This window comes from Bufo bufo, chromosome 4, assembly GCF_905171765.1.
Source record: "Bufo bufo chromosome 4, aBufBuf1.1, whole genome shotgun sequence".
Classification (NCBI taxonomy): Eukaryota; Metazoa; Chordata; class Amphibia; order Anura; family Bufonidae; genus Bufo; species Bufo bufo.
In genome coordinates, this window is record NC_053392.1 from 464,129,883 (window position 1) to 464,152,192 (window position 22,310).

The window sequence follows — 22,310 nt, forward strand, 5'->3', positions numbered from 1 at the left end:
AATGTAGTGGCGGCTGGGCCCCAGGCGGAGAGCTATTTGGCGCACGTCCTTCCGCCGCCAAGGATCGCAGGGCAACATTCTTTGCCTCCTGTCTCCTCCTCCTCCTACTCAGCTTCCTCCTCCTCTTCTTCCACCTGCTCATCCAGTCAGCCACACACCTTCACCACCAACTTCAGCACAGCACGGGGTAAACGTCAGCAGGCCATTCTGAAACTCATATGTTTGGGGGACAGGCCCCACACCTCACAGGAGTTGTGGCGGGGTATAGAACAACAGACCGACGAGTGGTTGCTGCTGGTGAGCCTCAAGCCCGGCCTGGTGGTGTGCGATAATGGGTGAAATCTCGTTGCAGCTCTGGGACTAGCCGGTTTGACGCACATCCCTTGCCTGGCGCATGTGCTGAATTTGGTGGTGCAGAAGTTCATTCGCAACTACCCCGACATGTCAGAGCTGCTGCATAAAGTGCGGGCCGTCTGTTCGCGCTTCCGGCGTTCACACCCTGCCGCTGCTCGCCTGTCTGCGCTACAGCGTAACTTCGGCCTTCCCGCTCACCGCCTCATATGCGACGTGCCCACCAGGTGGAACTCCACCTTGCATATGCTGGACAGACTGTGCGAGCAGCAGCAGGCCATAGTGGAGTTTCAGCTGCAGCACGCACGGGTCAGTCGCACTGCGGATCAGACCCACTTCACCACCAATGACTGGGCCTCCATGCGAGACCTGTGTGCCCTGTTGCGCTGTTTCGAGTACTCCACCAACATGGCCAGTGGCGATGACGCCGTTATCAGCGTTACAATACCACTTCTATGTCTCCTTGAGAAAACACTTGGGGCGATGATGGAAGAGGAGGTGGCCCAGGAGGAAGAGGAGGAAGAGGGGTCATTTTTAGCACTTTCAGGCCAGTCTCTTCAAAGTGACTCAGAGGGAGGTTTTTTGCAACACCAGAGGCCAGGTACAAATGTGGCCAGACAGGGCCCACTACTGGAGGACGAGGAGGACGAGGATGAGGAGGAGGTGGAGGAGGATGAGGATGAAGCATGTTCACAGCGGGGTGGCACCCAAAGCAGCTCGGGCCCATCACTGGTGCGTGGCTGGGGGGAAACACAGGACGATGACGATACGCCTCCCACAGAGGACAGCTTGTCCTTACCTCTGGGCAGCCTGGCACACATGAGCGACTACATGCTGCAGTGCCTGCGCAACGACAGCAGAGTTGCCCACATTTTAACGTGTGCAGACTACTGGGTTGCCACCCTGCTGGATCCCCGGTACAAATACAATGTGCCCACCTTACTTCCTACACTGGAGCGTGATAGGAAGATGCGCGAGTACAAGCGCACGTTGGTAGACGCGCTACTGAGAGCATTCCCAAATGTCACAGGGGAACCAGTGGAAGCCCAAGGCGAAGGCAGAGGAGGAGCAAGAGGTCGCCAACGCAGCTGTGTCACGGCCAGCTCCTCTGAGGGCAGGGTTAGCATGGCAGAGATGCGGAAAAGTTTTGTCGCCACGCCACAGCTAACTGCACCACCTCCTGATACGGAACGTGTTAGCAGGAGGCAACATTTCACTAACATGGTGGAACAGTACCTGTGCACACCCCTCCACGTACTGACAGATGGTTCGGCCCCATTCAACTTCTGGGTCTCCAAATTGTCCACGTGGCCAGAGCTAGCCTTTTATGCCTTGGAGGTGCTGGCCTGCCCGGCGGCCAGCATTTTGTCTGAACGTGTATTCAGCACGGCAGGGGGCGTCATTACAGACAAACGCAGCCGCCTGTCTACAGCCAATGTGGACAAGCTGACGTTCATAAAAATGAACCAGGCATGGATCCCACAGGACCTGTCCATCCCTTGTGCAGATTAGATATTAACTACCTCCCCTTAACAATATATTATTCTACTCCAGGGCACTTCCTCATTCAATACTATTTTTAATTTCATTTTACCATTATATTGTGGGGCAACCCAAAGTTGAATGAACCTCTCCTCTGTCTGGGTGCCGGGGCCTAAATGTGTGACAGTGGCCTGTTCCAGTGGTGGGTGACGTGAAGCCTGATTCTCTGCTATGACATGAATTCAGATTCTGCGCTGACATAAGGCCAGATTCTCTGTTACGGGACCTCTCTCCTCTGCCTGGGTGCCTGGGCCTAAATGTGTGACAGTGGCCTGTTCCAGTGGTGGGTGACGTGAAGCCTGATTCTCTGCTATGACATTAAGACAGATTCTGTGCTGACATAAGTCCAGATTCTCTGTTACGGGACCTCTCTCCTCTGCCTGGGTGCCTGGGCCTAAATGTGTGACAGTGGCCTGTTCCAGTGGTGGGTGACGTGAAGCCTGATTCTCTGCTATGACATGAAGACAGATTCTGCGCTGACATAAGGCCAAATTCTCTGTTACGGGACCGCTCTCCTCTGTCTGGGTGCCGGGGCCTAAATGTGTGACAGTGGCCTGTTCCAGTGGTGGGTGACGTGAAGCCTGATTCTCTGCTATGACATTAAGACAGATTCTGTGCTGACATAAGGCCAGATTCTCTGTTACGGGACCTCTCTCCTCTGCCTGGGTGCCTGGGCCTAAATGTGTGACAGTGGCCTGTTCCAGTGGTGGGTGACGTGATGCCTGATTCTCTGCTATGACATGAAGACAGATTCTGTGCTGACATAAGGCCAGATTCTCTGTTACAGGACCTCTCTCCTCTGTCTGGGTGCCGGGGCCTAAATGTGTGACAGTGGCCTGTTCCAGTGGTGGCTGACGTGAAGCCTGATTCTCTGCTATGACATGAAGACAGATTCTGCGCTGACATAAGGCCAGATTCTCTGTTACGGGACCGCTCTCCTCTGTCTGGGTGCCGGGGCCTAAATGTGTGACAGTGGCCTGTTCCAGTGGTGGGTGACGTGAAGCCTGATTCTCTGCTATGACATGAATACAGATTCTGCGCTGACATAAGGCCAGATTCTCTGTTACGGGACCTCTCTCCTCTGCCTGGGTGCCTGGGCCTAAATGTGTGACAGTGGCCTGTTCCAGTGGTGGGTGACGTGAAGCCTGATTCTCTGCTATGACATGAAGACAGATTCTGCGCTGACATAAGGCCAGATTCTCTGTTACGGGACCTCTCTCCTCTGCCTGGGTGCCTGGGCCTAAATGTGTGACAGTGGCCTGTTCCAGTGGTGGGTGACGTGAAGCCTGATTCTCTGCTATGACATTAAGACAGATTCTGTGCTGACATAAGGCCAGATTCTCTGTTACGGGACCTCTCTCCTCTGCCTGGGTGCCTGGGCCTAAATGTGTGACAGTGGCCTGTTCCAGTGGTGGGTGACGTGATGCCTGATTCTCTGCTATGACATGAAGACAGATTCTGTGCTGACATAAGGCCAGATTCTCTGTTACAGGACCTCTCTCCTCTGTCTGGGTGCCGGGGCCTAAATGTGTGACAGTGGCCTGTTCCAGTGGTGGGTGATGTGAAGCCTGATTCTCTGCTATGACATGAATACAGATTCTGCGCTGACATAAGGCCAGATTCTCTGTTACGGGACCTCTCTCCTCTGCCTGGGTGCCTGGGCCTAAATGTGTGACAGTGGCCTGTTCCAGTGGTGGCTGACGTGAAGCCTGATTCTCTGCTATGACCTGAAGACAGATTCTGCGCTGACATAAGGCCAGATTCTCTGTTACGGGACTGCTCTCCTCTGTCTGGGTGCCGGGGCCTAAATGTGTGACAGTGGCCTGTTCCAGTGGTGGGTGACGTGAAGCCTGATTCTCTGCTATGACATGAATACAGATTCTGCGCTGACATAAGGCCAGATTCTCTGTTACGGGACCTCTCTCCTCTGCCTGGGTGCCTGGGCCTAAATGTGTGACAGTAGCCTGTTCCAGTGGTGGGTGACGTGAAGCCTGATTCTCTGCTATGACATTAAGACAGATTCTGTGCTGACATAAGGCCAGATTCTCTGTTACAGGACCTCTCTCCTCTGTCTGGGTGCCGGGGCCTAAATGTGTGACAGTGGCCTGTTCCAGTGGTGGGTGACGTGAAGCCTGATTCTCTGCTATGACATGAATACAGATTCTGCGCTGACATAAGGCCAGATTCTCTGTTACGGGACCTCTCTCCTCTGCCTGGGTGCCTGGGCCTAAATGTGTGACAGTGGCCTGTTCCAGTGGTGGCTGACGTAAAGCCTGATTCTCTGCTATGACATGAATACAGATTCTGCGCTGACATAAGGCCAGATTCTCTGTTACGGGACCTCTCTCCTCTGCCTGGGTGCCTGGGCCTAAATGTGTGACAGTGGCCTGTTCCAGTGGTGGCTGACGTGAAGCCTGATTCTCTGCCATGACATGAAGACAGATTCTGCGCTGACATAAGGCCAGATTCTCTGTTACGGGACCGCTCTCCTCTGTCTGGGTGCCGGGGCCTAAATGTGTGACAGTGGCCTGTTCCAGTGGTGGGTGACGTGAAGCCTGATTCTCTGCTATGACATGAATACAGATTCTGCGCTGACATAAGGCCAGATTCTCTGTTACGGGACCTCTCTCCTCTGCCTGGGTGCCTGGGCCTAAATGTGTGACAGTGGCCTGTTCCAGTGGTGGGTGACGTGATGCCTGATTCTCTGCTATGACATGAAGACAGATTCTGTGCTGACATAAGGCCAGATTCTCTGTTACAGGACCTCTCTCCTCTGTCTGGGTGCCGGGGCCTAAATGTGTGACAGTGGCCTGTTCCAGTGGTGGGTGACGTGAAGCTTGATTCTCTGCTATGACATGAAGACAGATTCTGCGCTGACATAAGGCCAGATTCTCTGTTACGGGACCGCTCTCCTCTGTCTGGGTGCCGGGGCCTAAATGTGTGACAGTGGCCTGTTCCAGTGGTGGGTGACGTGAAGCCTGATTCTCTGCTATGACATGAAGACTGATTCTGCGCTGACATGAAGCCAGATTCTCTGCTATGGCATGAAGAGACTGATTCTCTGCTGACATGAAGCCAGATTCTTTGCTATGGCATGAAGAGACTGATTCTCTGCTGACGTGAAGCCAGATTCTCTGCTATGGGACCTCTGTCCAATTGATATTGGTTCATTTTTATTTTTTTAATTTTTATTTTAATTCATTTCCCTATCCACATTTGTTTGCAGGGGATTTACCTACATGTTGCTGCCTTTTGCAGCCCTCTAGCTCTTTCCTGGGCTGTTTTACAGCCTTTTTAGTGCCCAAAAGTTCGGGTCCCCATTGACTTCAATGGGGTTCGGGTTCGGGACGAAGTTCGGATCGGGTTCGGATCCCGAACCCGAACATTTCCGGGAAGTTCGGCCGAACTTCTCGAACCCGAACATCCAGGTGTTCGCTCAACTCTAGTTCTGTGCATTTTCCCATTGTTTGTATTTGGCCTGGAGACTCCTGTTCATCCTTCCTTTTGGAGGAACAGGTAGTCTCGTCACTGCCATAAGTACCAGGGTCCTATAGGGCTATAGGTATTCCTGCATATGAACTCACCTACCTTCCCTGTTACCCCCTTCCCTTCTATGTTCAGTGCAGTGTTTCCCTCCCACACCAAAGTGTGAAAACATCCTTAGGAGCAAGAAAATGACATACCATTGGCTGTACCCATTTGGCTTGTTAGCTGGTAGTTCGTGCCTTAGCCGACTTGCACAGGGTATATGAGGCCCTAGAGATAGAGGCTCAGGACATCACCGACTGGAACTTTGCCCAAAATATAGCCTCTCTGCCCTCACTCCCAGTGGTCACTCCCTGGACATCGGTGACATCTGCCAAACAACAGCATCTGAAAGCCACAGCTCTCAAGATGACCCAAAGGAGACTACATCCAGCACAGGAGGGTCTACCAGATGACACCTGAGACCTACACCAACCCACTTACATTGAACTGCCCATAAGGAGATTTTACAAGCCCTTTGACTTTGCAGGCCCGGTGAGGTGGCTATAGGCCGTGTGGATGGAGAGTTCCTGCCCTCATGAACGACCGACTGGGTCCACAGCGCTGTTATATTTCTACCTTAACTGTTTAATTTCACTTACCGTATACTATTTAAGAGTCTTCTCTTACTGAGAAACATGTTCCTAGAATTGTTTTACGGTTTTCTTTAACTGTACAACCTGTCTGGCTCCCCCTCCCCCATTTTTCCCCCTGTCAGCTTAATGTGGAAAGTATCTTATGTAACATCCCAGAGTATGTCACGAAACTCTGTCACCCAGCTTCATTATGTTAAGATGTGAATGTGTTAATATCTGATGTAATCTCACTGTGCATTGCCATGTATTTATCTGTATTTTATATATTTGCTGTAATTTCCATGTACACCAGCAGGTGGCAGCAGTATGTAGCAGATAGTCTGTAGGAAAGTTAGTATACCTAGGTTGGAATATACCATTCCAGGCTAGCTTCCCCCATCTGAGGAGGAGTGGAATGTGCCCACTCTTACTTCAGAGGGAGGACAGAAAGTTCTAGTGAGTGTACCAGCCATCCCCGGTTGGGGTAGGCTGTGTGAATAGGAGCTCCCAGAAACAGGGATCCCAACAAAGGATTCAGGCCTAACCTGAGGCCCAAAGCAACATCCCCAGCCTGAGTTCCTTACCTCAGCTGGATGACAAAGGAAAGCAGCAATTGCAGAACTTCTAGATCTCCAGGATGAAACCACCATTCCTTGCGAGCAGTCCTGTAAGTACAGATTCCAGAAACAAGGAGAAGATAAGTACCTCCATAGCTAGTCAGGCCCAAACCAAAGCAGAACCCAAGACAGAGCAGAAGACAGATACCTGCCAGATCTATAGGCGTATGTTCAGATGCAGAATAGATATATATTATTCCTGCCACATATTGCCAACACCTGCTGGGACCCCAAGACTATTGCTGTATGATTGTATGGATCTAAAGCTGCCACTTATAACAGCAAGTAAAGACAAGTTGGACCCTATTATCTATGTGGAATTCCATCATTCCTCCATTACTCCTATTTACAGCACTTAATTTTATTGCATGTGAGCCAGGATACAGGAGTCCAGCCGTACTACAGGTAGGAGACACCGTTGACATAATACAGAGACAATATCCCCCTCTGGCATTCCTAGCCTAGTACGTGTGCTCATACCATCTTAAAGGGCCCTGTTACAGTACCTGCGCAAGCTGCAATTGGCGTCACGAACTAAAAACCATTAATATTGCGCCAGTGTGCATCTGTCCCAATCCGGCTTACTGCATATTTTGGCGTCACTGCGAACAGGATCGGATTGAAATTGTGTGTCCCTCCATAAACAGCAGAATCGCATCTAATTGCGCTAAAAAACTGACTTAAACCGCATGCTGCACAGTATAACAAAAAGGGCTGAAGATTGTACCAAAACCGTTTATAAAGTGAATTGCTTACTTACATTGCTGTGCCAAGAAAAGTGCTGCACGTGCGCTGCTGTACACAAAGTGTTAATTCGGCATTGTGAAGATTCGCCATATTCGTTCCAAGATGGCGCAGCGTCTTCATGCAGAAAGACAAAGAAAGTCAGAGACGCCCTCCCAGGAGCGCAAAAACGAGAAATATGCCCCCCAGAAGCGGGAAAATGTGACTACACCCCTTCAGGAAAGGCGCGAAGATAGCAAATACGCCCCTTCAGGAGTGGGAAAAATTTAGCCTGCCCCCCTTGAACTTTCTATTGTGCACCGAGTAGATAAAGTCTCCACCCCTTGGGCTGCACCCTCAGAACCTACTACTTGCAAAGAGAAGGAGGAGGACAAGATGGCGTTTCCCCAGCCTCGGTGGAACCAGATGGCTATCTGCGGAGAAGCCGTTTATGAGGAACACCCACCGGAGATCCATGTCTCCCAAATAACAAAGAAAGGTGGGCCCTCAATATTCGCCACTATGCTGGAGGCTGTGGATTCCTCCCAGGCCAAGGCCGTAGCACCCCTCATCTTACCTAGCATTCCGGAGGAGACTGCCACTGAAGTCCCGGCTCCTGCTTCTAAAGACCCGAACCTGATCGAGTTCCCGGAGGCCATGGATCCCTCTGCGCTGTCAAGTGCTCCAGCGGAAGGTGACGCATCTCTGAGGATGGACGTGGATGTCGTGTCTGCGCCCGCAGAGGACGTCGCTGACGCCGCTGACGTCGCCACTCCAGTCTGCAACCAGTCCGCAGCACAGAAGAAGATGGGCTCTCCTGAGGACGTCCAGAAGGCACCGGAACCGGCCGCCGGGCCGCAACCACAGGTAGGAGCTGCCGCGCTCCCTGAGGCCCCAGCCCGGTCCGTGCCCATCCATCCGCCACGTCCCGAAACCCCAGCACCGGCCATTAACCTGAGGCCTTCCACGCCACTACCGCCAACTGGTGCGGCGGAGGCGGCTGGAGATTCCACTCCGCCGCCCAGCTATGATCAGCTCCGCAGCCTCAATCCGGAGGTCCCTCACGAAATCACAGCATTTGCCCAGACCGTGTGGGAATACAAATCCGCGGTTGAAGAATGGGTGAAACAGGTCATAGACAACCCCCAGGCCGGAGATCCCCAGCTCACCCACCGAACCGGAACAGTCCTGTGGTTCTCAGTGGAGCGTGGTGTCGGTTTTGTGCAGGACAATCACTCTGGCAGCGAATTATTTGTAGGCCGCCGCTCAGTCAAAAGGCACTACTTGCCCCAGGCCCGGCATAATCTCTATTCAGGGGACCAGATTGAATTTACCCCCATGCGGTCCATGCAAGGACTATTTGCTGCAGGAGTCACCTTGCTGCTAAAGCCACTCGTCCCTGCCATCACTCCAGAGACCTGGCAGGAAGATCCAGGCTCTGCGGCCAGGACCCGTTGCCTGCAGGAAACCCCAGATGGCCGTCTAATCTTCAGGGAACAGCCTCAACCAGAACCTGCACCTCTCATTCCGGGTTTGTCACCACCACCAACCCTGAGGGTAGGACAAATCAATAATAGTGTGCTTACGTTTAATCCCAAGGTGCAGCCATGCTTTATGCCTCCCTATACTCTCCCTTGGAAGCAGCCCGCACAATCTGTTCCAGCTCTCCCTGCACCCATGCAACCAGTGGTTCTGCCTATCCCTGCACCGGCTGTGGATTCCGGTTTGCAACAGGCAACAGCAACCTTCTCCAGGCTGGCTGTACAGCCTATTCCTACAGTCACAGGTAGAGGTCGCTGGCGTACTACCGTCAACACTACTCTTAGCCACCAGCAGAGGCTAGAGCAACCTCTGATGAGGTTCAGTAGCTCCAGCAGTGATGAGGAGATGGATGCCTACGTATAAGGTGTCCCCCCTATAAAGAAGAATATACCAGTGACACTGTTCTGGGAGCCACTCCGTGGACTGATACCTGACGGGTGAGGACCTGTTTGGCATTGTTTGTGTGCATTTTAACCGTTTGTGTTCCAGTTTGCCATTGTTCTGTCCTCATCCAGATGGACATGTCAGTAAGGACTCCCCCCATCAGCACTTTAACCCCTTACAACCAAGTTGAATGTTTTATCCCCTTTCTCAGGTTACCTGATAGCCTGCTGCTATTAACATTTTAACCCTTTGGATTACAATTAACTCTTTGCCCTGTGGATTGCAAAGAATTTTTATTCAGTTTCCAGATAGAGAGCTATATAAAATTATAAAATTGCACAAATTTTATATCAAATGTTTGGAACATAAAAGCTTGCACTTTATAACTTATGTCATTGTAACCAGTTTACAAATGTTATGTAATGTTCAAGATATCCTGCCCATTGTGCGTATTATCCTTCCAGGTGCCACAATGTGAATTTATGCACTATTCCAAATGATTGCACTTACCATTGCACTTAACAAAAATTGGAGCAACTTACCTAAAGTGTGCCTTTTTACAGCTCTTGTTCTCTCCCCCCTCTTACGGACTGTCATTACACGGACGTTATACACCAATGGCCTACACCCGGTGAAGTATACCCAGGGTAGGACCAAATGGTAAGTCCTGACAGGTCTAGTTATTTCACAGGTACCCCTGCTGCTTCGGGAATCGTTAGAAGCCCTAGGCTGCTCCTTCCCGCTTGTTAAATGTTCCGGATTGTTCCCATCCGGAGGTGTCTCATTCCAAGAGCGCACGGGATTAAAGACCCTCCTCCTGTGACATTGCCAGAAGACACGAAGACGATGCATACCTCCCCTTCTGAGACTTTTTGCCTAAGGTATGGTACCTCAAGCCTTAGAGCCACTACTTAGCTTCCTCATAGACATCATAGTGATCGTGCTATAAGCCAAATTTCTTCAGGCTATGATGCAGGGAAGGGACAACAGGATAACGCCACCCTTCTATTTGCGGGCTTTGCATTCCACAATGGTGGGATTACGGAGTAAAGACACCCCCATACTTTCTTTGATGTTTGAAGGATCTAGAACATACAAAGTCAGTCAGTAATGTTTGCTTAGTGCAGTATTATAGGTTACCTGGTTATACCAAGATAAGGAAACTGTGTGTTGGACACCTTATGCTAGCGGGCAGGAACCTTGAGTAAACCGTTATATGTTTTGTCTATGTAATGTCTTTTATGTAATTCACGCAGCACGTTGTATTAATTGGGTACCCAGAGCTTATTCCTTTACCACCTATCTTGCGCCGAGTACGGCTTCACTTAAAAGTAAGCGGGTATGTAACACAGACTGTATTGTGGCTGTATTGTGGCCACTGGCTAGTGGCTAGGCCTCCACTTATACCTCCACGGTAGCGTTTGAAGTTATTGAGAATGACCCTATCCGCACCTTCAATCTAATATACCCTTTTATGGATAGATTTAAACTTGGCCTGATACAGCAGAAAACACTGATTTAGGGAATTGCTAAGTTGGGAATTGTATTTCAACCCAGAACAAAAACTGTGCTTTGGCAGACAGCAGACAGTATTACAATTGGCTAGCCACAGCTGAAACACCAGATTTAGGGTACTGCTATTTTGGCAATTGTATTTTACCCCTCAATAAAATAGCTAGCACAGCCAAGCCCCTGATGTAGGATATAGCCAAAAAAAAAACACACTATTGATGGTTAAAAATTGACTTGGTGGCAGCTTGTGCTGGCGCACCACAAGACACAAAATGGCCGCCGATCACCCTCAAAAAAAGTGACTGAAAAACGCTCTGGGCAGCCTTAAAACAGTGAGCAATTGAATAGCAGAGGTTGTATGATACACAGCTGTACATCGATCACTTCAGTAAGTAAATCCCTGCCTAATCTGGCCCTAACAGCAGCAGCTGCATCCTATCCCTACACTGATCAGAGCAGAGTGACATGCGGCGCTACGTGACTCCAGCTTAAATAGAGGCTGGGTCACATGCTGCACTGGCCAATCACAGCCATGCCAATAGTAGGCATGGCTGTGATGTCCTCTTGGGGCAAGTAGTATGACGCTTGTTGATTGGCTGCTTTACAGCCTTTCAAAAAGCGCCAAGAAAGCGCCAAACACCGAACCCGGACTTTTACGAAAATGTTCGGGTTTGGGTCCGTGTCACGAACACCCCAAAATTCGGTACGAACCCGAACTATACAGTTCGGGTTCGCTCATCCCTACTAATTAGTCCAGCAGCACACACTGGGAGGAAAATACCTGCCTCCACATACAATTCCCTTTACTGTGTCACATACCCCCCCTTTGTTCAACCTTGAGGGGGTGAACACATGCATATACAGTGCACCCGGGACCGTGCCTCCGCGTTTCCATGCAACCGGCCTGCTCTGTGCTCCACTGTGAACTCAAAGTTCTGCAGTGACCAGAGCCATCTGGTGACCCGGGACTTACTCTCTTTGTCCAGGTGGTGACAGGCCGTGGCCAACTCCGTATCGCTCCTTCAGAGATGGCTTGCCGCCGAGCCACGAGGCACCCGGTACGGCTTTAACCAGACTTTTGCCTGGGGCTTAGTGACAATATCACGGTGTGTTACGGAAGGGCGTTCAGTGAGGTCAGAGAACACATCTGTGTTCCGACTAACGAACTCCCTGGCCCCCTGAGTCTGTTTAGCGGAAAAAGCTGTCAGTAATCTTTTCTGTGGCAGCTGCTTCCCCTGTAGCAGACGGGCCGGAATCTCTTCCCCTAGAACAGCCGCGGGCTGTTCTCAGTACAGGTCTCCCTAACCCTCTAAGGTTTTAGTAAATTGACCTGGTAGACCTGCCTCTGCTTTTGCCAACCTGGCTGGAGTACCTTGCAATTTGTGTCTCCAACTTTCTCTGATGTTTTGTAGGGCCCCTGCCACCTAGCGAGGAACTTACTGTACAGGAGGCCCAAAAAACAAAACCGTATCTCCCCGGCAACAGTTACGGACCCCAGATACTCTATTATAGGCCCGATTATGGTCTGGCTGAGCTATCTTCCTATGCTCCCTACCTATCCTATTCAGTGGGATTGTCTCCCCCTCACCCACTGGACCTACCGTGGGCCCCTCCGCCTTGGGTTTCTGGTGTTCTAACACCACAACTGGGCCAGGCCTCGCTACTGGAGCTTTCCCTATTTACCGGGGATCAGTATGTACAACGGCCGGCCACAGGGGTGGGAACAATGGAAAGTCTCTTCCTAGTATCACTTTATAGTGCATGCTGGTGGTTACGGCCACCTCATGGATCTGCCTGCTGGCACACGTGATTAGGTACACCAGAGCAGTGGGGTACTCTTTTATGTTTCAAATGCTTTATTGAAAAGTGTTTTCATCATCATAAAAGCATCTTAATATAGTAAACATAAATTCAATAACAAATGTATTATGATCATACATTAAGTACAGAAATAGTATGGTAAGAACAATAACGTACGTCAATGGAGAATCCAGTGGCAATTATCCGCTGGGAATTAGCAGGTAACATCATAATAAAACACATTATTGAACGGACTTTACATGTCCGCTTTGGGTTAACCCCTTACGGCATTATGAGACACTATAAAGATAGACTACGCTGTAGGTTGGCGGAGTAGGCCGAGGAAATCCAAGGCTCCCACAACTTCTCAAAAGCTTCAAAGGTATCCGCCCGAATTGCGGAGAGTTTTTCATAGAGTAGTATCCTATTAACTCTGTCCAAAACTGCCTGGTAACTCAATGTATTTGTTTTCCATTTGAACGCTATATGAATTGTAGCAGCCATTAAGATGTGTTGTGATAGCTTGAATTTGGCGAAAGTTAGCTTGGGAGGTTTATCTCCTAGGAGGCATAAAGCAGGCGTAGGTTGATAAGGGCATCCCAGTAATGTGGTGAGTAACCTACCAATTTTTGACCAGAACAGCTGGACATGAGGACATGTCCACCAGATATGGTATACTGTACCATCCTCATTACACCCCCTAAAGCATAATGGCGACACATCTGGATATATACGATGTAACCGAAATGGCACTAAATGAGTTCTATGAAGAACTTTCACAGAGGTCTCCGCTAGTGTGGTCTGCCAGGAAGTCTTGGTCAAAGTCTGAGAACGAGTGAACCATTCGAGTAGCGGGCAATCTACCTGGATATCCCTATCCCACTCCGCCATGTATGGAAGTCGAACCCCCTCAGGCGAGAGGTCTAGCATGGGGTACTCTTTTAAATCCCCATGTATGCTGAGCACCCCGACTTTCCATCCCGTAAACTCGGTGGGTTGCACCAGGGAAGCCCTCACAAGGGTCACCCGACTGCCTGAGTCCAGCAGAGCCACCACAGGAGTGACTCCCACCTCTACCTGACACCAGGGGCGTACATAAAAATCACTGGGCCCCATAGCAGGAATCTAAATTGGGCCCCCATTACCCTTTTATAGCCCCTCCTTTAGTTCCATGAACTATTCTTGCTGCTGCGTTTTATAATTTATGCCATCAGGGCCAGATTGGGATTACAAAACAGCCCTGGCACACCAAAGAGGTATAATAGATGCAGTGTGTACAGGTATATAGTATATTCCCTAGTGTTCTGATATGTGAGGTACAGGGTATAATATATGCAGTGTGTACAGGTATATAGTATATACAGCAGTGTACTGATATGTGAGGTACGGGGTATAATATATGCAGTGTATACAGGTATGCAGTATATACAGTAGTGTAATATGTGAGGTACGAGGTATAATAGATGCAGTGTGTACAGGTATATAGTATATACAGCAGTGTACTGATATGTGAGGTACAGGGTATAATATATGCAGTGTATACAGTAGTGTAATATGTGAGGTACGAGGTATAATAGATGCAGTGTGTATAGGTATATAGTAAATACAGCAGTGTATTGACACCTCGTACCTCACATATCAGTACACCGCTGTATATACTATATATCTGTACACACTGCATCTATTATACCTCGTACCTCACATATCAGTACACTGCTGTATATACTATATATCTGTACACACTGCATCTATTATACCCTGTACCTCACATATCAGTACACTGCTGTATATACTATATATCTGTACACACTGCATCTATTATACCTCATACCTCACATATCAGTACACTGCTGTATATACTATATATCTGTACACACTGCATCTATTATACCTTGTACCTCACATATCAGTGCACTGCGGTATATACTATATATCTGTACATATTGCATGTATAATACTGTGTAATATATGCAGTGAGTGTGTATGTGTATATATATATATATATATATATACACACACAGAGCAGTGTATTGATGTGAGACATAGAAGGTATAATACTGTAGATGCAGTGTTTACAGAAATATGTGGTCAGTTATACATTATGGTCACTGTGTGTGTGAGGTACATGAGGTAGTGGTCACTGTAACTGTCTGAAGTTTTATACATGAGTGAGCAATGAGTAAAAACAGGGCATGGAGGGGGGGGGGGGTAAATGATGAAAAGTGGAGGACCTCCTCTTACCACTCCATTCCAGTCTGTATGGATCAATGCAGAGCTGCTTGTGAACTTCTAATACTTGCTGTTAGGGGTTGAAGGACCTGTGATGATGTCATCACAGGTCCTGGCAGATATACCTTTGAAACCTAGGAACTACATCATTTTTGGTGCAGTTCCTTTGCTAGATTCTGCAGGACCTGTGATGTTAAAGATGATGTCATCACAGGTCCTGGCAGATGCACTGTTCTAACCTGGGAACTACACTTTACACTGTGCAGTTCCCTTACAGGACCTCTGATGACATCATCAAAGGTGCTTTAGCTTTAGAAAGATAAACAGGAGCAATTAGGGGGTGGGGCCTCTCCTCCACTTCGGGCCCCTCTTTCTCACGGGCCCCATAGCAGCTGCGTGGTCTGCCTATATGGTAGGTACGCCACTGCCTGACACAAAGGTTTGACCTTACCTGACTGCTAATTAGTCTATGAATAAAACTGAAAATTATGTTAGTGCGCCCTCTAAGGTCCACACGCTCGACGTAAAGTTCAGCGTTTTTCTCTTCTGCTAATTAGTCCAGCAGCACACACTGGGAGGAAAATACCTGCCTCCATATACAATTCCTTTACTGTGTCACAGTACCTAAGTAGATACCCCCACCATAATAAATTTTGGATTTTTGTATTCCTTTTATTTGGTGTTGGGATATGATCCCTGTCCATATGACTTATTGCTCCATACAATCTTCATGTAGGTTGACACACTGTTCAAGAGAACCAAATCCGCAATGAAAACCTGGCATAATTATGTGTTACATGCAAATTTGTTGTGGATTTTACTGCAGATTTGCCATGGATTTTACCCTATACATTGCAAATTCCACACTAAAACCAGCACACATAATTGACGCTGTACATTTAAAAATGGGAATGGCAGATCATTTTCGGCTTGGAAAAAATATTCAAAATGTACATGAGATGAGTCAGATTTCATTCACTTTGCTGGCAGTGTATTATGCAGTGTTTTTTCCACAGAAACATCCATGTGGAAAAACTGCACATAATCCACAAAGTGTGCAGGTGAACGTACAGAATATCCACACAAATTTATGTCTTTGAACCCAAACCCCACCAAAAACCAGAAGTGTTAATTGCGGGTTTCGGTGTGTATTAGGTCAGTTTTGCCACAGATCTTACCCTTCCTTTGAAAAGAGTGAAATCCACACCAAAGCCACAAATATAGCCGACATGCTGCAGATTTCTAAATCCGCACGGCAAAGTGTACATGAGGTTTGTGCAATCTCATACACCTTGCTGTACATTTAGGCCAGCTGCACACTGTGCAGATTTGTGTGCAGAAAATCCGCATGGATTCCTCACCAAAGCCGCACAGTGTGGTTATGTGGTTTTTGGTGTGGATTTCCCGCAGATCTCATCCTTCCATTGAAAAGAGTGAAATCGACTCAAGAAAAATGCAGCAACACCTGACATGCCGCAGATTTCAAAATCCACATATCAGGTCAATATCTGCACCTAAGGTAAAAAGAACGTGTAGATGAGATTTGTCTAATCTCATACACTTTGCTGGTACTCTATTACGCTGCGGTTTTTCCACATGAAAATCTGCACCATGTGCAGGCATCCTAAAAGTAACCTCCATGGTAAAAATACTTATAAATCTGCATTTCAGGTCAAATTCTGTGCTGAAAATGTCCGCTTTATGTAGATGTGGTTTGTTAAAATATCATTAGGACTTTTTCGGAAATCAGTCCTTTCTTTTGTCTTTTAACCCCTTATGGACTGGGCTCATTTTCACCTTAAGGACCAGGCATCATGACACTGGTAAAATGGAGTAAAAAATAAAATGCATTTTTATTTATAAAAAAAATACCAAGTTTACCAAAAATGTGGAAAAATTTGTAAATTTCCAAGTTTCAATTTCTCTACTTCTATAATATATAGTAATACCTCCAAAAATAGTTATTACTTTACATTCCCCATATGTCTACTTCATGTTTGGATCATTTTGGGAATGACATTTTATTTTTTGGGGATGTTACAAAGCTTAGAAGTTTAGAAGCAAATCTTGAAGTTTTTCATAAATTTTCAAAAACCCACTTTTTAAGGACCAGTTCAGGTCTGAAGTCACTTTGTGAGGCTTGCATAATAGAAACCACACAATAATGACCCCATTCTAGAAACTACACCACTCAAGGTATTCAAAACTGATTTTACAAACGTCGTTAACCCTTTAGGTGTTCCACAAGAGTTAATTACAAATGGAGATAACATTTCTGAATTTCGAATTTTTGTCAAATTTTCCATTTTAATTCATTTTTTTCAATAACAAAGCAATATTTATTGCCCTGATTCTGTAGTTTATAGAAACACCCCATATGTGGTCGTAAACTACTGTATGGGCACACAGTAGGGCGTAGAAGGAAAGGAGTGCCATGTGGTTTTTGGAAGGCAGATTTTGCTGGACTGGTTTATTTACACCCTGTCCCATTTGAAGCCCCCCTGATGCACCCCTAGAGTAGAAAGTCCATAAAAGTGACCCCAACTAAGAAACTACACCCCTCAAGGTATTTAAAACTGATTTTAAAAACTTTGTTAACCCTTTAGGTGTTCCACAAAAGTTATTGGCAAATGGAGATTACATTTACGAATTTAAGTTTTTGGGCAAATTTTCCATTTGAATCCATTTTTTCCAGTAACAAAGCAAGGGTTAACAGCCAAACAAAACTCAATATTAATTTTTTGACCGTGTTCATCTGAGGGGTTAGGTCATGGGGTATTTTTATAGAGCAGATTCTTACGGACGCGGCGATACCTAATATGTCTACTTTTTAAATTTATTAGGTTTATTAGGTTTTACACTATATTATCTTTTTTTAAACAAAAAAAAGAAAACATTTTAGTATCTCCATAGTCTAAGACAGTGATGCCCAACCTATGGCCCGCGGGCCAAATGCGGCCCGCGAAGCCTTGTCATGCGGCCCGCGCAGTCACCGGACTTTATCAGTGCAGGGCGCGCTGCGAACGGAACAGGCAGCAAAGCGATGCTGCCTGTGCCTGCAATCTCCCCGCCGAGCGCCGCCTCCTAGCTAATTTATTCACTGCACTTGCCTCTGTGAAATTGAAGAGAAGCGCCGTAATCTCGCACAGGCGCACTGGCAGAGGCATCGAAGTGCGCATGCACCATCTTCCTGGCCTCTGCCAGTGCGCCTGTGCGAGATTACGGCGCTTCTCTTCAATTTCACAGAGGCAAGTGTAGTGAATAAATTAGCTAGGAAGCGGCTCTGGGTGGGGGGGATATCTGTGGAGGATACTGAAGGGGGGGAACTGTGGAGGACACTGAAGGGGGGGGATCTGTGGAGGACACTGAAGGGGGGATCTGTGGAGGACACTGAAGGGGGGATCTGTGGAGGACACTGAAGGGGGGATCTGTGGAGGACACTGAAGGGGGGATCTGTGGAGGACACTGAAGGGGGGATCTGTGGAGGACACTGAAGGGGGGATCTGTGGAGGACACTGAAGGGGGATCTGTGGAGGACACTGAAGGGGGATCTGTGGAGGACACTGAAGGGGGATCTGTGGAGGACACTGAAGGGGGGGGGGACATGTGGACGACACTGAAGGGGGGATCTGTGGAGGACATTGAAGGGGGGGATCTGTGGAGGACACTGAAGGGGGTATCTGTGGAGGACACTGAAGGGGGGATCTGTGGAGGACACTGAAGGGGGATCTGTGGAGGACACTGAAGGGGGGATCTGTGGAGGACACTGAAGGGGGGATCTGTGGACGACACTGAAGGGGGGGATCTGTGGACGACACTGAAGGGGGGGATCTGTGGAAGACACTGAAGGGGGGATCTGTGGACGACACTGAAGGGGGATCTGTGGACGACACTGAAGGGGGGATCTGTGGACGACACTGAAGGGGGGGATCTGTGGACGACACTGAAGGGGGGGATCTGTGGACGACACTGAAGGGGGGGATCTGTGGACGACACTGAAGGGGGGGTCTGTGGACAACACTTACGGGGGGGTCTGTGGACAACACTTACGGGGGGATCTGTGGACGACACTTAGGGGGATGTTGGGGTGGGAGGTCCTGGAGGGGTGTTTGGGTGGGAGCTCTGGAAGGGGTGGGAGGTCCAATAGGTATGTGGGGGTGGGAGATCCGGGAGGGAGGGGCCCATAATTCTTTTTGCTATGTGGCCCAGTCATTTCTAGCTACGCCCCTGATTGTTAAGATTGGGCGGGCACTGAAGCGATAGAGCCCTGCGGTAGGAGAAGCCGGCGGGAGATGAAAGGAGGAAGGGGCAGCTCCTGGTGGTGTCGGGCACACGGCGCAAGCATGGCGGTGGAGGATCTGACTGAAGCCTAAAGACCAGACATCAAGGTAGACCTGCAGAAAAAGGTGACAGCACAGTATGTGATGTATACATGTGTGTAATGTATGTAGTGCAGTGTGTGATCATCACATACTGCACTACATACATTACACACATGTATACATCACATGCCCCCTCACAGTAATAATGCCAAGATATGTGCCCTCTTCACAGACTTAATGCTCACACATGCCCCCTCACAGTAGTTATGCCCAGATATGTGCCCCCTCACAGTAATAATGCCAAGATATGTGCCCTCTTCACAGATGTAATGCTCACACATGCCCCCTCACAGTAGTTATGCCCAGATATGTACCCCCTCACAGTAGTTATGCCCAGATATGTGCCCCTCACAGTAGTTATGCCCAGATATGTGCCCTCCTCACAGTAGTTATGCCCTGATATGTGCCCTCCTCACAGTAGTTATGCCCTGATATGTGCCCCCTCACAGTAGTTATGCCCAGATATGTGCCCCCTCACAGTAGTTATGCCAGATATGTGCCCTCTTCACAGTAGTAATGCTCACTCGTGCCCCCTCACAGTAGTTATAATAATATATATATATATCGTGGCTCACCCGTATCTGTTACTGTGGTTAAGGTGCTCTGCTTTTTGGATGATTCACCTATTCATCCCGCATAAAGAGATATATAAATTATAAATAAAAACAGGCACTCACCAGCTGGCAGGTCTATATATAGTAGCTTTATATAATCATATAAAATTGACATAAAATTTACAATAAAATGTTCACATAAAATATTAACATAGGAAACACTGAGGACAATAAATAGATATGGTTATGTGTCTTCCTTATTTTGACTCGCTAAATGAATAGTAGGCTCTAGGTCAATTCCTATAAGTGCATATAGTGCCAAGATATACAAATAATAGCAATAATGTTCTGTGTGATAAGTCCGGAGTAGAATATCAAGGATGGATATCCTACAATAAAGTGAAAAAATCCTGTGAAAAATAAAATATAAAAATATCCTGTAGAAGGTAAGTGTGACAAACAATGGTGGTTGGTGTTTCGGTGAGATCTTATAAAGACCTGGTAGCAATTCCTCAGATAAGGTATTGATGTTGTTTCTATTCAGTAGCAATTCCTCTATGCGCCAGGAATTGCTACTGAATAGAAACAACATCAATACCTTATCTGAGGAATTGCTACCAGGTCTTTATAAGATCTCACCGAAACACCAACCACCATTGTTTGTCACACTTACCTTCTACAGGATATTTTTATATTTTATTTTTCACAGGATTTTTTCACTTTATTGTAGGATATCCATCCTTGATATTCTACTCCGGACTTATCACACAGAACATTATTGCTATTATTTGTATATCTTGGCACTATATGCACTTATAGGAATTGACCTAGAGCCTACTATTCATTTAGCGAGTCAAAATAAGGAAGACACATAACCATATCTATTTATTGTCCTCAGTGTTTCCTATGTTAATATTTTATGTGAACATTTTATTGTAAATTTTATGTCAATTTTATATGATTATATAAAGCTACTATATATAGACCTGCCAGCTGGTGAGTGCCTGTTTTTATTTATAATTTATATATCTCACAGTAGTTATTCCCTGATATGTACCCTCCTCACAGCTCACAGTATTTATACCCTGATATGTGCCCTCCTCACAGTAGTTATACCCTGATATGTGCCCTCCTAACAGTAGTTATGCCCAGATATGTGCCCCCTCACAGTAGTTATGCCAGATATGTGCCCTCTTCACAGAAGTAATGCTCACACGTGCCCCCTCATAGCGTTTGCATTTCTTTCTGGCAAAGCTACCTGGTTCCGGCCCGCAAAATTTATACCAAGTCTAGTGCGGCCCTCAGACGAAAAATGGTTGGGCACCACTGGTCTAAGAGTCAGTTTTTTGTTTTTTTTTTAGCCGATTGTCAAAGTTAAGAGGCTCATTATAGAGTAGATTCTTATGGACGTGGCGATTCCTAATATGTCTACTTTTTTTTATTTATTTTAGTTTTACAAAATATCATTTTTGAAAAAAAGTTTGTTTTTGGGTGTCTCAAGTCTGAGACCCATGTTTTTTTTTCAATTGTCAGTGGCTAAATGGAATTAAAATTGGGGAAGGGATTTATAAATTTAGTACTCCATGGAAGTGTGGTACTCCCTGAAGCCAGTGGCGCACCTACAGGGGGGGTCCAGCGGGTCTGGACCCCCCTAGAACAACCAGCCAATATGATTTTTTTTATCCTTCAGGGCCGCACCGCCGATCACCACAGACTGCGCGGCCCTGGATGTAATTGTGGCAGAGGTGGGGGAACGGGGGGGGCAGTAGGAGATGAGCGCTTCCATTGTGGAAGCGCTCATCTCCATATCCATCTGTATCGCCGTCCTCAGGACAGCGATACAGTTGCCTGTGCTGCGGCAGGGGAGGGAGAGGTGTGTCCCTCCCCTGTTCTTCTGATAGGCCGCAGGCAGTAATGCCTGCAGCCTATCAGAGGCCAGCTCAGGCGGCGCGATGACGTCATCATCGCACCGCCTGAGCCGTGCAGCACACAGCAGGGACACAGGCCGAAAGAGGCCTGCTTCACATCGCTGCTGATGGAGGTAAGTATCAGTGTTTTCTTCTCTTTTTTTTTTGGAGGGGGGGAGCTGGCACTATGGGGGCATCTGACAATTCTTACAGCCCAATTTTTTTTGGGGTGGCACTTCTTACTGGCACATTATGAGGGGGGGCACCATGGGGGAGAGGAGCACTATGGGGGCATCTGGGGGGTCTAAAGGGGCTTTTTTTTATTGACACATTATGGGGGGCACTATAGGGGAGAATGGCACTATGGGGCATCTGGTGGCACTATAGGGGCATTATTTGGGGGCACTATGGGGAAGTGGGGGCTCTAAAGGGGCCTTTATTCTTATTGGCACATTATGGGGGGCATTATGGCATCTGGTGGCACTAAGGGGGCATTTTTTACTGGCACATTATGGGAGGCACTATAGGCGAGAGCGGCACTATGGGGCATTATTTGGGGGCATTATGGGGGAGTGGAGCACTATTGGGGCATATGGTGGCACTTAGAAGGGGCATTTTTTACTGGCATATTATGGGGGACACTATGGGGAAGGGGGAGAGGAGCACT